Source organism: Macrobrachium nipponense, chromosome 12 (assembly GCF_015104395.2).
Source record: "Macrobrachium nipponense isolate FS-2020 chromosome 12, ASM1510439v2, whole genome shotgun sequence".
Classification (NCBI taxonomy): Eukaryota; Metazoa; Arthropoda; class Malacostraca; order Decapoda; family Palaemonidae; genus Macrobrachium; species Macrobrachium nipponense.
Genome location: NC_087205.1, coordinates 84943364 through 84958314, shown reverse-complemented (window position 1 = coordinate 84958314; position 14951 = coordinate 84943364). Strand labels below are relative to the sequence as shown.

General features: G+C 44.1%; 1 protein-coding gene across 8 annotated transcripts in view; it reads right to left on the bottom strand.

Moving 5' to 3' along the window:
• The window catches only part of LOC135224628 (uncharacterized), a 192763-nt gene that overhangs the window by 177400 nt on the left and 412 nt on the right, over nt 1-14951 (bottom strand). Inside the window, exon 1 of one of the 8 annotated variants that reach the window (XM_064263828.1) lies at nt 14232-14290. The exons of the other annotated variants lie outside the window; for them this stretch is intronic. The gene's annotated coding sequence lies outside the window, so the exon portion shown is untranslated. Of the gene's footprint in view, nt 1-14231; nt 14291-14951 lie in introns of those variants that run through there. 8 annotated transcript variants of the gene reach the window in all.

The following is a 14951-nucleotide window of genomic DNA, read 5'->3' as shown; positions in this document are numbered from 1 at the left end:
ACGTGCAGTAGGCTCTTGGCGCCTACCTTGCGGGGAGCGGCTAACAGCAGGACGCCTATCAGGCGCACGGCTCCTACCAGACTCTTGACGCCTGTAAGGAGAGAAGTCACGATCCGACACTCGAGGAGAGCAACATCTGGAAGAAGAACGCCTACTTGTAGAAGGGCGCCTTCTAGGTTCTTGAGGCTGCTGAGGAGAAGTCCCACGCGAGGGAGTCGAAGAAATAGGTGATGTGAAGGCGCAGTGCGCTTACCGGAAGCGGGAATCCAATCTGGAGAAAAAACTTCCTTCTCCATAGAGCGTCCGACCGAAGTTTGGCGCCTTGAAGTCGAAAGAGAGCCAGGAGAGCGAGGGCGCTCATGTGAGCCCCTACCTTCATACGAAAACTCCCCATATGAAGGAGACCGCCTAAAAAGAGGAGAACGATCCTCTGAAGAGCGGCGTCTAGATCTCTTGATCGGAAGAGAAACGTCCTTCTTCCTACGTGATCTAAATGCTAGAGAATCTGCCAGCGCCGTGATCTGAGCTTGAAGTCCCGCGAGTACTCTAGTAGGAGAATCTTGTTGTTCTTCCTCGGAAGCAGGCGCAGAACGAGGAGCGCGAGAAGAAGAACGATCGCAGGATCTCTTGGGTTTCTTCGCCTCCACCGACAATTCTTCCGGGAAAACCTCCGGACTAGAAGCCAAAGGACTGCAGGGAGCCTTCCAAGCCCTCTTCAACGGGCGTGAAGCATCCGGGGAGTTCCAACCTCTCTTCGGAGAGGGAGACGACGAGCGTAGGAGCTCCTTCTTGTAGTGATCCGAGGCAGCCTGGGAGCGTACTTCAGGATCTGCTGAGGGGACGCCTGACCGGTGGGGGTTCTCCCTAGCCCTCTTGCAGCTTTCGACTTTCCTACTCCACTGGAACTGGGAGTCTGGAAGAGGTCTAGGCCTAGAGGCACTAAGGAGCCGGTCAGACGCACCCTCCACAACACTGGGGACACTGCACTGATCACTAACACTCTCCTTACCTTCCAAATGACGAATCTTCTGATCCATAGATAGAATCGTGGCTCTTAGAGCCGCCGCCTCCGAAGACGAATCTTTGGCTTCGGTGCGGGGAGCAGGGGCTGGAACTTGGAGAGAAGGTTTTACTTCTACATTAGTCCTAGGATCCACATCCAACTCACTCATTCTAGACCTACTAGAACTTCAAGAGGAAGCCTTACGTACTCTATCACGTTCCAACTTCCTAACATAAGAAGAGAGAGCCTTATATTCTTCATTATTCAATACCTTACATTCACTACAAGGGTTAGCAAAAGAACATTCATTCCCCCTGCATTTCATGCAAACCGTGTGAGGGTCCACCGAAGCTTTCGGCAACCTCACCTTACATCCTTCATTCACGCAAACCCTAAACAAAACAGAAGTTTTAGCTACTGAATCTAGGTCAGACATCGTTAAAGAAAATCAAAATCAAAATCAAAACGGTCCACAATTAGCGTATGCCAAGACAAACAAAGCGAATACGTCACCAAAAGAAGTCCAAATTAACTCCAGGCAAGCGAGAATCGAAAAACTATCGAGAGGAACCGATAACAGTTGTTATCGTTCCCGCGACAGAGAAAAATCTGACAAGCAAGGGGGATTGGTTCGTACACCCGCCACCCAGCGGCGGGTAAGGTAGACCACCTGACCTACCTGTCGCGTGTGCCGCGAGATTTGAAATTCTGTCGGGAACGTCGGAGACTATAGCTAAGTATATATCTGACAGGGAAGTTCATGTACAAAACTATAGTTTCACTTGAATGGCAGCTAAAAATGATATTTTTATAATAAAATTAGATTTTGTATACACTTACCCAGTAATTATATAACTAAGATTAGAAACTCTAAACTATATAATTACTGGGTAAGTCACGTATACAAAAATGATATCTTTAAAATAAAATTAGATTTTGTATATACTTACCCAGTAATTACGTATATAGCTAAGAGTTTCTACTCTTAGCTATATAATTATTGGGTAAGTCACATATACAAAATTTTTAAATTCATGGGTTGCACTATTTTGTTTTGGGTAGGTGACGTGACCCAGCCACTTTTGGAGAAAGAGAGGAACAACTCAACAAAGAGCTTCAATTTGTTTATGGCCTTGTGTCAATGCAAGGGGAGAAGGGAGGGCTTTGATCATGTAACTTACTTGTTAAGTACTAGTAGTATATATATAAAACTTTTATCATAAAAATGTCTTAGCTGATTTCCACATTGACAGGAGGTGGGATGCATAGAGGGTGGAACAGATTGAGAACAGGACCAGGAGTCACAGCGATTACAGAGACAGCAGGAATCAGAGGGGGAGAAATAGTGCTACGCTCCACTTCAACACGCAAAGGAGTAGCTTCTATGCTAGCCCTATTTTCCCTATCCAACTTTTCTGAATGAGATTTAAAGACCTTCCACTGTTGCTCATCCCACCGTTGACATTCTATGCAGGTAACCTCCCTGTTACACTCTTGCACCCTACACTTTGTAAATTTAGTGTGAGATTCATAACAAATCTAGTTTTGCAACCTTCAGTACAAAACCAAACACCTGAAGAGCTAGACTCAGATATATTGTCCAAAAATACCAAATTTGTAACTAATTTGTATTTTTCATAACTAACAAACCTGAGGTCTTAACATTAGGATTTACTAGCGCCAAGCTGGAAACCAGTAGAATTAAAATTACACTTGTGAGATCCAGGGACTATTGGCATCTATACCAGGTCACGGGGCATGTATACCTGTGACCCACCAGTTATATCTCTAACCCAGTTTAGACTGCTAGAGGGGTGGTTCGAGGTGGGCCTTTAACTGTTAAGACCTCAGGTTTGTTAGTTATGAAAAATACAAATTAGTTACAAATTTGGTATTTGTTCATATACGGAACAAACCTTCGGTCTTAACATTAGGATAGACTTACTTATTGGAGGGAGGTAAGTCTCTACAACTGACTGGGAGTTTGCCACCTTATCCATTTCCGAATATATAGGGAAATTCTAAGAGAATGGACAATGAACCTAAAACCAAAGATAAGCAAATCTATTGGTTTCCCTCACTGGGTGTTGATACCATACTATGGTTTACTCTTGTCCCTTGCAACTGGATCCACCTTCACCCCTCTCTTCCCTATTATCTAGAGGGGTGTGTTGCTACTGAAAAGTATATCATAACCTAAGATAGCTTCACAGTATGGCTGACCACCTCACCTGCATCTAGTCCGTTCCAGCACATGACGGTACTCCTCCTTATATTTGCCCGTAGTTAAAGGAGTAGAAAGAAAGTAGTAAAGAAAAAAGACCAGTCATCCCATTCATTCTACTTTCATACCTTCATCTTAGACTAGACGCAAACTGACCCGCCAGGGGTACTGGATGAGCTATATCACTTGTTGGGCCGCCACCACTGGACCTAAGGAAAAAGTGTCCAAGGATCTATGGGCAACGTCTTTCAAATAAAAGAAGAGGTGAAAGTTGTTTGGCGTTTCCACACACCAGCTTTCAGAATTCTATCCACAGACATGTTCTTCTTAAATGCCAGAGAAGCACTCAAGCCCCTGATGTCATGAGCTCTTGCTCCCACCTAGCTATCTGACCCTCTGTCTTCTACCATATAAGCATCTCTGATAGTCTCCCTTAGCCAAAACGATATTGTATTCCTGGACACTTCCTTCTTGTTCCGTCCTGTACTTACAAACAACCTCCGGGACCCCAGCCTGAGGTGCCTTGTTCTTCTTAAGTACTCCCTTAGTGCGCTGACGGGGCACAGAAGCATCTCATCTTTGTCATTGTCTACAAAGTCTGGCAAGGAAGGTATGGTAAAGGAGTCGAATCTGCCATCTACTATTGTTGGGTTTTGGGTCTTGGCCACGAATTCTGGGACAAACTCAAATACCATTGACCTCCAACCTCTCGAGTGCTTTATGAGATATGACAGGCCATGTAGCTCCCCCACCCTTTTGGTTGAAGCCAGGGCCAATAAGAAGACTGTCTTCAGGGTCAGGCTCCTATCCGTGGACTGCCTTAGTGGTTCGTAGGGGGGTTTTGTCAGACTACTCAGTACCATGGTCAGATCCCAATCTGGGGCTTTTAGCTCCTTTGGTGGACATGACTGTTCAAAGCTCCTCATCAGCATGGCCAACTCCCATGAGGACGAAATGTCCACTCCTTTCATTCGTAAGACTGAGGCTAGGGCCGCCCTGTACCCCTTCACTGCAGATACAGACAAATGCTTTTCTGTTCTGAGATATATCAGAAAGTCTGCTAACTGCTGAATAGTGGTACCGAGTGGAGACAAGTTCCCTCTACGACACCAATCACAGTATGCTGACCACTTTCCTTGGTATACTGTCGCAGATGATTTTCTGATATTTCCTGCCATCTGAGTTGCTGCTTTCTGCGAACACCCTCTCGCTCGGAGGAGATACTTGACAGTCTCCACCCGTGAAGCGATAGGGACTTCACCGACTGGTGGTACCTCTCCATGTGCGGCTGACACAGTAGGTTGCTCCATGGGGGTAACTCTCCCGGCACATCTATTAGGAGTTCCAGTAGGTCTGGAAACCACTCTGCCTTCGGCCATAACGGAGCTACCAGGGTCATCTTGAGGTTCTGAGACCACATTACCCTGTTCAGAACCTGACGGATCAGACAAAATGGAGGAAATGTGTACACGTCCAGATTGTCCCAAGGGTGTTATAGTGCATCTTCTGCTACTGCCTCTGCGTCTGGGACTACCGAACAATACACTTCCAACTTTATGTTGTACCTGGTTGCGAATAGGTCTATGATCGGTCCTTCCCACAACATGAGCATCCTGTCCACTACCTGTTGGTGCAGGGACCACTCCGTTCCCAGAATCTGATCCCTGCGGCTCAACTTGTCGGCCACTATGTTTCTTTTTCCCGGAATATACCTGGCCCTGATGTCTACCAGGTTCTCTACAGCCCACTGATGAAGTTGAACTGTCATCACATGTAACTGCCGAGAAACTAGGCCTCCTTGTTTGTTTATATAAGCTACTACTGTGGTATAAAGCTACTACTGTGGTGTTGTCTGACATCAATACACTGAGTGTCCCTTTACTCTCTCCCTGAATTCCTGTAGAGCTAGAAACGCTGCTTTTAACTCCAGCACGTTTATATGGAGTTCTCTGTCCTTGCAACTCCATTTTGCTGACACCATCAACTCCTCCATATGGGCTCCCCAGCCTTCTAGTGATGCATCCGAGAACAGCAAGAGGTCTGGAGAGGATTGTTGAAGGGGTACACCCACTGTCAGATTGTCGTCGTTCACCCACCACAGCAAGTCTTTCCTCACTTCTGCCGACAAGGGAATTTGCTCGTACGGGTGATCTACTATTGGTGACTGTTACGACCCCTTTGGCCGTAATACAGGTTCTTTATATTTCAATAATCACAGGGATCGTAGGCAGTAAGAAAGTACACAGGGTATGAGGAATGTGGACACAAACACCAGAACAAAATTTACAATATTTAATTACAAAATACACTTAACACTAAATAAGCCTTGTGAGGAAACTTAACATTAAATACACAAAATACGAGGAGCAAATAACAGCTCACAAGGACTCCTAATACTGAAAGTTGACCCTAACAAAGTAAAGGAAAGGACATAACATGCCAAAGGCTCAAATAATGATACTACGGGCCCAATAATGAAAAAAACCACTAACCTATAATTATAAGATTGAAGGAAGACTAGAGAAAATAAAGACAGGAAAACCTTAAATCTCCTACCTAACAGTGTTGGTACTAAACTTAAAACTAAATTCAAATAATATTCTGAGGGACAGTAAATACCCAATACCGACAACTCAATATAACATACATATATATATACAAATATAATTAATAATTAAATACGCAAATCCTCGCGTACAACGAAGTGCACAGGAGTTCACGGAAGTTGCTTCAACCTCCCAGCAGCTATACGGGGGAGCCCACAAATTGTCCAGGTAGACCCAGGGGTCGAGATCAATTCCGAGGGACAACACAGGATAATCACCTCTTACCTGGCAATTGCCTCCCTACGAGCCTCCTCACGAGCCCTTAGCTCTCCTGGACAAACAGCTGAAGATGGACAGGACAGTGGTTGGCGTAACGCCTCCTACGTGGCGGGACAGCGACGACCACGTCTTCCGCCAAATCCTCCGGCGGGAATCAGGAGTACAGGTGTCGCAAGACGATAACCTGCGCTATCACAGCCGTGATCAAACTCCACAATGCACATACGCCGTAGATGGCTCAGCACATCTACGGAAAACCACTTCCAAGGGAGGTCCGTCGGAGTATTCCTCCAAAAAGGCGTGAGGTAAATCTCCAGAAGGCTGCCAACAAAAGAGTGTACGTCCAGAAGCTTATACAGGCCCGAACTATTTTTGGCCGGCCTCCACTCACAGCACTACAGTTCCATTCCAACTCGAAAACAAAATAAAAACAATCGTTAACACGATAGTTAGGTAATTCACAACAAGAGGAGGAATCACTGAGCAAAAACACTGAACGTTACGTTAACGTAAAAAAAATACAGCTGCTGAACTAAATATACGAGAACACTTAAAACTAAGTTACAAGGCTGATTTAAGAAAATAAACAAGCAATAAATTACGTTAATTTGACAGTGACCAAAACTCCTTCATCCTCCATTGTAGGGACCGAAGGTGTAGCCTTCCATTCCCAGCACCACCTGCCACTGTCTTGCTGGCTGTGTTTGTTTTCCCAGAAAGGCATTCACCACTTGTTTGCATTTCTCTATTCTTTGGTCTGTCGGGAATACTTTGGCTTCTGTTGTGTCTATAATCATTCCCAGATACTCCAAACGTTGACTTGGATCCAACTGCGACTTCTCCTGATTTATCACAATACCTAGGCTGTGACAAAGCTGCAGGAGGGTCGCCCTGACCCTGAGTAATTTCTCCCTGGACTTTGCTATCACCAGCCAATCGTCCAGATACCTTATTAGCCTGATCCCCTGAGCATGCGCCCACGTCGACACGAGAGTGAACACTCTTGTAAAAACTTGAGGAGACGTTGTCAGTCCGAAGCACAGGACCTTGAATTCGAAAGCTTTCCCTGCAAGACTGAAGCGGAGAAATTTCCTTGAAGACTGATGGACTGGTATCTGAAAGTATGCGTCCTTTAGATCGACTGTCAGCATAAAGTCCCCGATCCTGACTGCTTGTAGAACCGTTTTTGGAGTTTCCATCTTGAAACTGGTTTTCCTTATAAACAGATTCAGAGTTGACAGGTCTATTACTGTCCTCCACTCCCCGTTGGCTTTGGGTACCAGGAAAATCCTGCTGTAGAAGCCTTTTGCCGGACTGCATACTTGTTCCACAGCTCCTTTTTCCATCATCTTCTTCACTTCGTCCTGCAGAATAATGGCCTTCTGAGATTCGTGGGCATAAGCGACGTGGGGTAATGGCTGATCTGTCAGGGGCGGGGTTACCTCGAACGGGATCAAATACCCGATCCTGAGAACATCCACCACCCACTGCTCTGCCCCTAGTTCCTGCTACACCTTCCAGTGATTTGCCAGGCAACCCCCCACTGGTGTGGCCGAGTTATGAGAGGCGCCCATCCTATCTTCTTGAGCCTCTCCCTCTTCCCCTACTGCCCCTCCCTCTGTTGTTTCTATTGTGAAAGGGCCGATGAATTAGCCTCTTTGGGGAAGAGGGTCTTGTGGCTCTATTAGGGATGTTATGTCTCACTGTCTTCTTCAGAGACATTTGCTGCTGTCTTCCCTCCGAAGGAGTAGCTTGACTGTTAGACATTTTCCTAACTGCCTGCTGTACCAACCTATCGTGAGTGTCCGTCGTTCTTCCATCTATCGCCTCTTGCAGTATGACCTCTGGCAACAGCAGTTGCCACTCCAAGATATCCCCATTCCTCATCGCTAACAGGGAATCCAAATCCACAGTGCGGCTTAGTCTAGCCAACGCTGCATCTCTCCTCATTAGCAGGATATTTGCCCAAACATTGGCACCTACGTTTGTCAGGTACGCAATCGCCTTGGAACCTGACTGTAGTAATCTAATGAACAATGAATCATCCACTACTTTTCTTGTCACTTCCGAGGATGCAATCTTCGCCACTGCTGTTGACCAAAGATCTAACCAAGAAGCAGCCTGAAAGACAGAAGAAGCTGTTGCTTCTAACGTAGCAGCCTCTTGGTACGTCATTGAAGAGCACTCCATTTTAACCTGATCCAAGGTTAATCCAGACCTTAATCTTACAACATTAGGGTTCACTTGTCTAGACAGCAAAGGGACCTTCGGTGTCGTATAATATTTCCTTTGCTTCATCATTGGAGGGGGAATAAATTTAAATGATCTATTAGATCTTAAGGAATTATCCCTTCCTGCAATCTTTGCGTTTACGTGTTGCAAGACAGAATCCGCATGACTTGAACAAGGCAATTCATACGACACCTTGGTATCCCTTTTTAATCCAAATGCCATGTCAATTCCAGGCGGAAGCATACTGGCCGGTGATTCTGTCTTCTCCAAAAGGTTATTGAATTGACGAATCAAATCAATCACCTCTGCATACGAGGCCAGAAACTTGGTTTTCTCCTTCCTCCGGCTCTAATGTACCATTTTCCGTCACAAGGGATGTTGGCTCGCCCCTATCTTCCGACAGACGGCCCGGAATTCCACAGCCGCCTGCCCCTACGGCTGCGGTCTCTTTGATCTTTGCTGGTCGCCGTTGGCTTGCTCCCGAATAGTCAGCAGGGGAACGAGAACGCCTCACTCTTTCTCTGCTCACGGATCTAGAGCGAGAATCTTGTCTAGATCTCCAAGATGAAGGCTCCCTTAAGACAGATTTATATAACTTCGTCTCTATTAGTATTGGTATCGTTTACGAGCGTCGGAGAACTCGGCCTCGACCTTTCATCCAGACGGACACTGCCTTCCACGAACATATCCGCCGAGGTTGCCAACTCCCTATTCTTCGTACTTTTAATAGGAGCCTTATCGTCCTTCGTACGTATTTTGAATGGCCTTACAGGCGAAACTGGGACCTGCATTCTATCCTCTGCTGCACCTTTCGCCGCCAACATTGATTTTACCAGCGGTATCGTAGTTTTTATGATCCAAACTGGCAACTCCGCATCAGCCGCTAGTCCGTCGGCCGTCGCCTCTCTCGCTTGTTCGGATTCTTGCGAACGGCTTCGTATGCTAGCCTTGTGCTTACTAGCCACTGACTTCCCGATCTCCCTGCTGACTTGGATACGACAGTCTTGGTCTGAAGAAGAAGAAGAATTGATTCTTCTCCTCTTAGCCCAAGGATCAGTCGCGAATTCCCGAATCCTTCTCCAACACTTGACTGGCGCTCGCCATGACGTTATCGGACTTAGCGATGACGCCGAACTAGAGGAAGAAGACGAAGAAGGCGAATCACACTTTTTCTTTTTTTCTCTCTTATCCATTCTCTTCTCTATATCCTGTAATTTCTGCATTACAGTTTGCATTGTCGAGTCAGAAGGCGTATTAGAGTCTGGGTGCAGCGAAATAGGCCGAGAAGCAGTCTGTGACGTCATCACGCCTGCCATATCGGTGTGTGACGTATGTTGTGATGTCATCCCTCTCGTAGGGGGAGAGTGTGAGGTTTCTGCTGGCAACCGCACGTTTGCTGCCAAACTACCTCCCACATTCTGCATCGCTGTAAACATCGAGTTTGATGGCGTAGCCGCGGCATTAATTCCCATAAACTGCAAGCCAGGGGGATGAGGAACATTCAGCGCTGCCGGACCCTGCTGGAACCGTGACGCCATATAATGCGCAATCAAACCATCCAAGGTTGGTACGCCTGGTAGGCCTAGCGCTAACCACGTACCATCCAACCTATGCGTTTCGGGAGCAGGAGCCTGGAACAAAGATGGCGGTGCTCCCCCTCTACTTGCTGGGAACAAAGGAGAGTGCATATTATTCATAAAATTACCCAAGGCCCCTCCTGACGTTTCCGATACTGAACCGCTAGGAGAAACCGAAGGGGCATGGGACAAATCAAAAGCAGGTGGAGAAACATATGGAGCAGCCTGGTTTATTGCCGATACAAAAGAAGCCGGTAAGGTTTGGTCATCCAAAGATGGCGTCACCACCTTCCTTTTGTATTGGCTTTTCTCATAGAACTTTTTCCACTGTTCCACCGACCAATCGCGACAAACAGAACATGGATTAGTAATCGTACATACGTTTTCCCTGCACCTACTACACGTTGCATGAGGATCCCTCGACACCGAAGTTAGAAATCTAGAACATGGAAAGCCACTGACTCCTGGGCATTTCCTTTGTCTCCTTTTCGAAACGGCAGACGATCCCGATGTTGAGGCAAAATTCTCCATCATACCACTTATACACTCTTCACTCACACTGAGCACACTCGGAGAAAGAAAAGGTAATAAGAAAAATGAAATGGATAAAAAACGGGCAAACTGAAAAACCGGCTTTAAATCAGATAGACAGTAACACGTCTTATCTTAAAGGCAGTAGGAAAATAACTGGTGGGTCACAGGTAGCCGTGGGCATTCTGGGTATACATGCCCCATGACCTGGTATAGATGCCAATAGTCCCTGGATCTCACAAGTGTAATTTTAATTCTACCGATTTCCAGCTTGGCACTATTAAATCCTAATATTAAGACCGAAGGTTTGTTCCGTATATGAACAAATCACTAAAGTTAATCTAAACTAGCAGGATTAACTCGCCAAAAAACCACCAAAATGAATACTTCACCAATAACAAATAGAAAAAAAACAGTGAAAAAGTGATGAAGATGACTACCAAAAACCAACGATCTTGGCTGGGAACCAGCAGAAAATGAACTGTTAGCTCTCTGCTAAGTTGTGCCTGGTGATCCCAAAAGTGGGCAGGTCCCATTCACCCACACTAGCAATGGTAGCACGACCTCCACATTTGAATTCTGGACTACCGTGGTAGGAAGCTTTCAACTCTGTAATTGCTCGGTAAGTTACTTAGGTAATAATAGATATCTATATTGTCCACGGGGTGCTGGAAGGCATCCTCCATGGTAGCCCAGTGGTCTGGAATAGGAAAGCAGAACAATGGGAGCTTCTTGTTTAGTCATTTGGCAAACAGGTCAATCAACAGTTCCCCACTGCTCATAAGTCTTTCCACCAAGCAGCTAGCTCTGACAACTGAGATGGTCTGCCAAAACATTCCTCCTGCCAAAAATGTACCTGGCTGAAAGTCTGACACCATGGCAAACTACCCATTAGTATCTGCATTGCAATTGGTGAGATGTGAAGGGAGACATACCCTCTGCTTGTTGACATATGCCAATTTGGTTGCAGTGTCACCTTATCAACAATGCAGTGACCCATCTAACGAGTCTTGTAAAGTTTGAAGAGCTAGTAGAGCTACACATATTTTCAAGATGTGATGCACTGTTGAAGGGTGTTCTCTGTCTACACAAACAAAATGAAGAGGTGTCCCAGGAGTGTGCCCACCCCTCCTCTGATGCATCCAAAAACGGAAGCATTTCTGAAAATTGGCAGTTCAAACAAATACCCACTAGGAGGTTCCTGTCATCTACCCTTCACGCAAGGTCCACATAGGCTATGAAGTGAAATGGAGTCCCTTAAAGCTGACCCATGCTGCTTTAGTTGCAGTTGAAGTACGCAGTGGCGGAGGCACCAATGAGGCATGTGACAAGAAGATAACTTGCCATAGCCCAGGTAGTTTTTCCTGTCAAGACACGAGCTTGAGCTGTCACCTTAAGCCAACTGATACTAGTGTCATCAAAGAAAAATTCACACTGCTCTCATGTCTATGAGCATGCCCAGGTGCTTTCCCTGCTGCTTTGGTAAGAGATCCAACCTCTCCCAGTTTATTATGATACCCAGGTCGCCACAAAAGGAGAGGAGGAGGTCTGTTCTTGGGCAACTGGATCTTGAAGGTCAACAGAACCAGCTAGTTGTCAAGATAATGCAAAAGACGTATCCCATGTGAAGCTGAAGCCAAGATGAACACTGGTGTGAACAACTAGGGGCTGCTGCCAATCCAAAGCACAGGTCTTTGAATGGGTAAACAGTACCAGCTAGTTGTCAAGATAATGAAAAAGACATAACCCATGTGAAGCTGACGCCAAGGTGAACACTGGTGGGGGGCTGATGCCAGTCCAAACCACTGGTGGGGGGCTGATGCCAGTCCAAACCACTGGTGGGGGGCTGATGCCAGTCCAAACCACTGGTCTTTGAATGAGGAAACAGTACCTTCTCTGACACTGTGGATGAATAACATAGAGGACTGACAAATGGGTATCTAAAAATAAGCATCCCTCAGATCTACTGAAAGCATGAAATCACCATGTCAAAGATATTGTTTATTAATATAGGTATATAAATATACAGCATAAAAATGGGTGTACTATAAAATACTTTGATCACAGAGGGGCTAGTACTAAACACGGCGTCCCATTGAGTTTCCGCAATGTTTAGTACCAGCACCTCGGTTAACCACAGTTTACAGATAGTTGAACACATGATCTTTGCAAAACGAATAGTAAGAATGAGGGTCAACACTTCCAGAGGGCAAGAATATTGCACACACACACACACAAGTAGGGATGTGCCCAAGTATTGGCATCAGTAGCAGCTAATGTTTGTGGTATTGGTGAATGTCTGGTCGATACCAGCCAATACTTTTGTCATTAGTATAGGAATTTAAAATCCTCCTAGGCTTCCTAAAATGTATATATTAACAAAGCCCACCAAAGAAACCATATATAGGCATATCATTGTATATATAGGTTCATTGTTTACCTTTTAAAAACAGTGAATTTATTAGCAATGAGTTACTGTTCTGCTACTGCTGCAGCTTGGAATTAGACATGAGCAGTAACGTTGTAATGCAGTGAGCACACAATATTTTCTCACTTGAACAGAAATGGCTAGCATTCATCAATTTCATCATAAAAGCGGTGTCTGAACTTTTTATGAGCGTGTTACTGATGACGTGACAAAAGTTAAATGTAAATTGTGTGAAAAGAAGATCTCAAGAGGAGGAAATGATAAAAATGTGGCAAAAAATTAACCCCTCCATTACCAGGACCTTTCATAATCTAAATAAATGAGTATTAACTGTTTCTAGCCAATATATAAATTAAAACTCAGAATAAAGTATATATTAGTGATTTCAGATTGCTCGTCACCCAATGAATTCGAATAACACTACCTACCTAAATTGTAAAAAGTCTTCAAATGGTAGCCATAATATAAGCCAAACTGTACCCTGGTAAAAAAGGGATTAAATACTAAATACTACTACTTGATGTTCTTTTTCAATAAATTTATGCCTTTGACATGTTTAAATAACCCTACTATATGACCTTTCAACTTTTGAATCTTTCATATACAATAACCAGAGAATAAGAATGATTTTAGCAACAATATATATTCTCCTAAATAACAGTAATATGGAGGTAACAGGTATCAGCATCTGTATCGGTCAAAAATTTGGTATCGGTGCATTCCTACACACAAGAACACACACATTCAATCTAAGTACCTACACTAATCATTCTTATAGGCAAGAACATCATCAGGCATCATCCTTCCTCCAACAATCATAGTCGTGAAAAAAAAAATTCAATGCCATCATCCATTCAAACCAAGAAATATTTCAGTAACAACAATTAGGGTGAAGAGCAGCTAATGACATCTGTTCAACAAAGCAGTCAAAAGTAAAATTGACACCATTAGTTCAGAGAATGGATGGTTCCCTACTCCTTGGTCACCTGTTGCTAGTTAACTACCTTGTTACTGAGCTTCAACAACCAGACCAGCATTTACCAAAGGCAATCCCAAATAAAAGATGAAGGTTTGCATTCTCATATGAATAACTGACAAAGAAGTGTCAACCTCAGTCATCAAATTATGGTGGAAAGGAGTGGCTCTAATGATTAATATTAAAGTTAAAATCACAGGAGTTCCTTGGATGGCACAGCCTATCCAGACTATACATCCATTCCAACATACACCTAGCCTCATACATAATAACCTTTTATCAGTGGTATTATTTTATATAAGAGGTTATTTTTATGACAGCTTAGACAGTATGCTAATTTATTATTTCTACACCACTCAAGGGTCAAGAGAACAAAGCCCTGTCTGATAGGAACATTAATTATCTACACAATTTTCTGACTTCACAACTACTTACATCACTGACACCTTGTAGGAACTCTGTTGGATATTTGCATGTCAGCAGGCTTGGAGTAATTGTAATCATAATACTACACATCTTTAAGGTAAGTAATTATAAAGTAACTATTTTTAATTGTATATGAGTCACATTTTTATAGAATGAATTATGATTACAATTGTTGCATAAATTGATTTTAAAAGAGACCAACCTCACAATAATTTTTTTTTGCAACAATCTGCATTTTGTTTGTTTTTCCAAAGGAATAGGCTAGGTGTACGAAATATAATTGTGCAACAAATAAGATAGTATTTGTAATTATAATTAAATTTTTAAGGTAATGATTAAAAGTGAGTAATTGTATTTAGCATTTTTTCTAATCTTATAATTGTATAGTTGTAACTGTCACCTACCTAATATGACAGGTAATTGTAGTCATACCTAGAGCCTATGTAATTAGGCTACTCCAAGCCTGTATCTATCAGACTGTCAACAAAATGGCTAGGCCTACTACCTATAACCTACTATCTCACGGGATTGTCTAGGTCTACCTTTATGACCTACCCAATGCGGAGTTATTACCTAGATCTACCTTTACTACCTACCTATAGGGCTAAGTCCCAAGGTAGGCTCAACCTTCATACATCAATTAACAGATTCGTGGGCTTATGGCTCACTCTAGGCTTTCAGAACTACCCAACAATCTAGTATCTCTAACGTAGTAGCCTAAGTCTACCA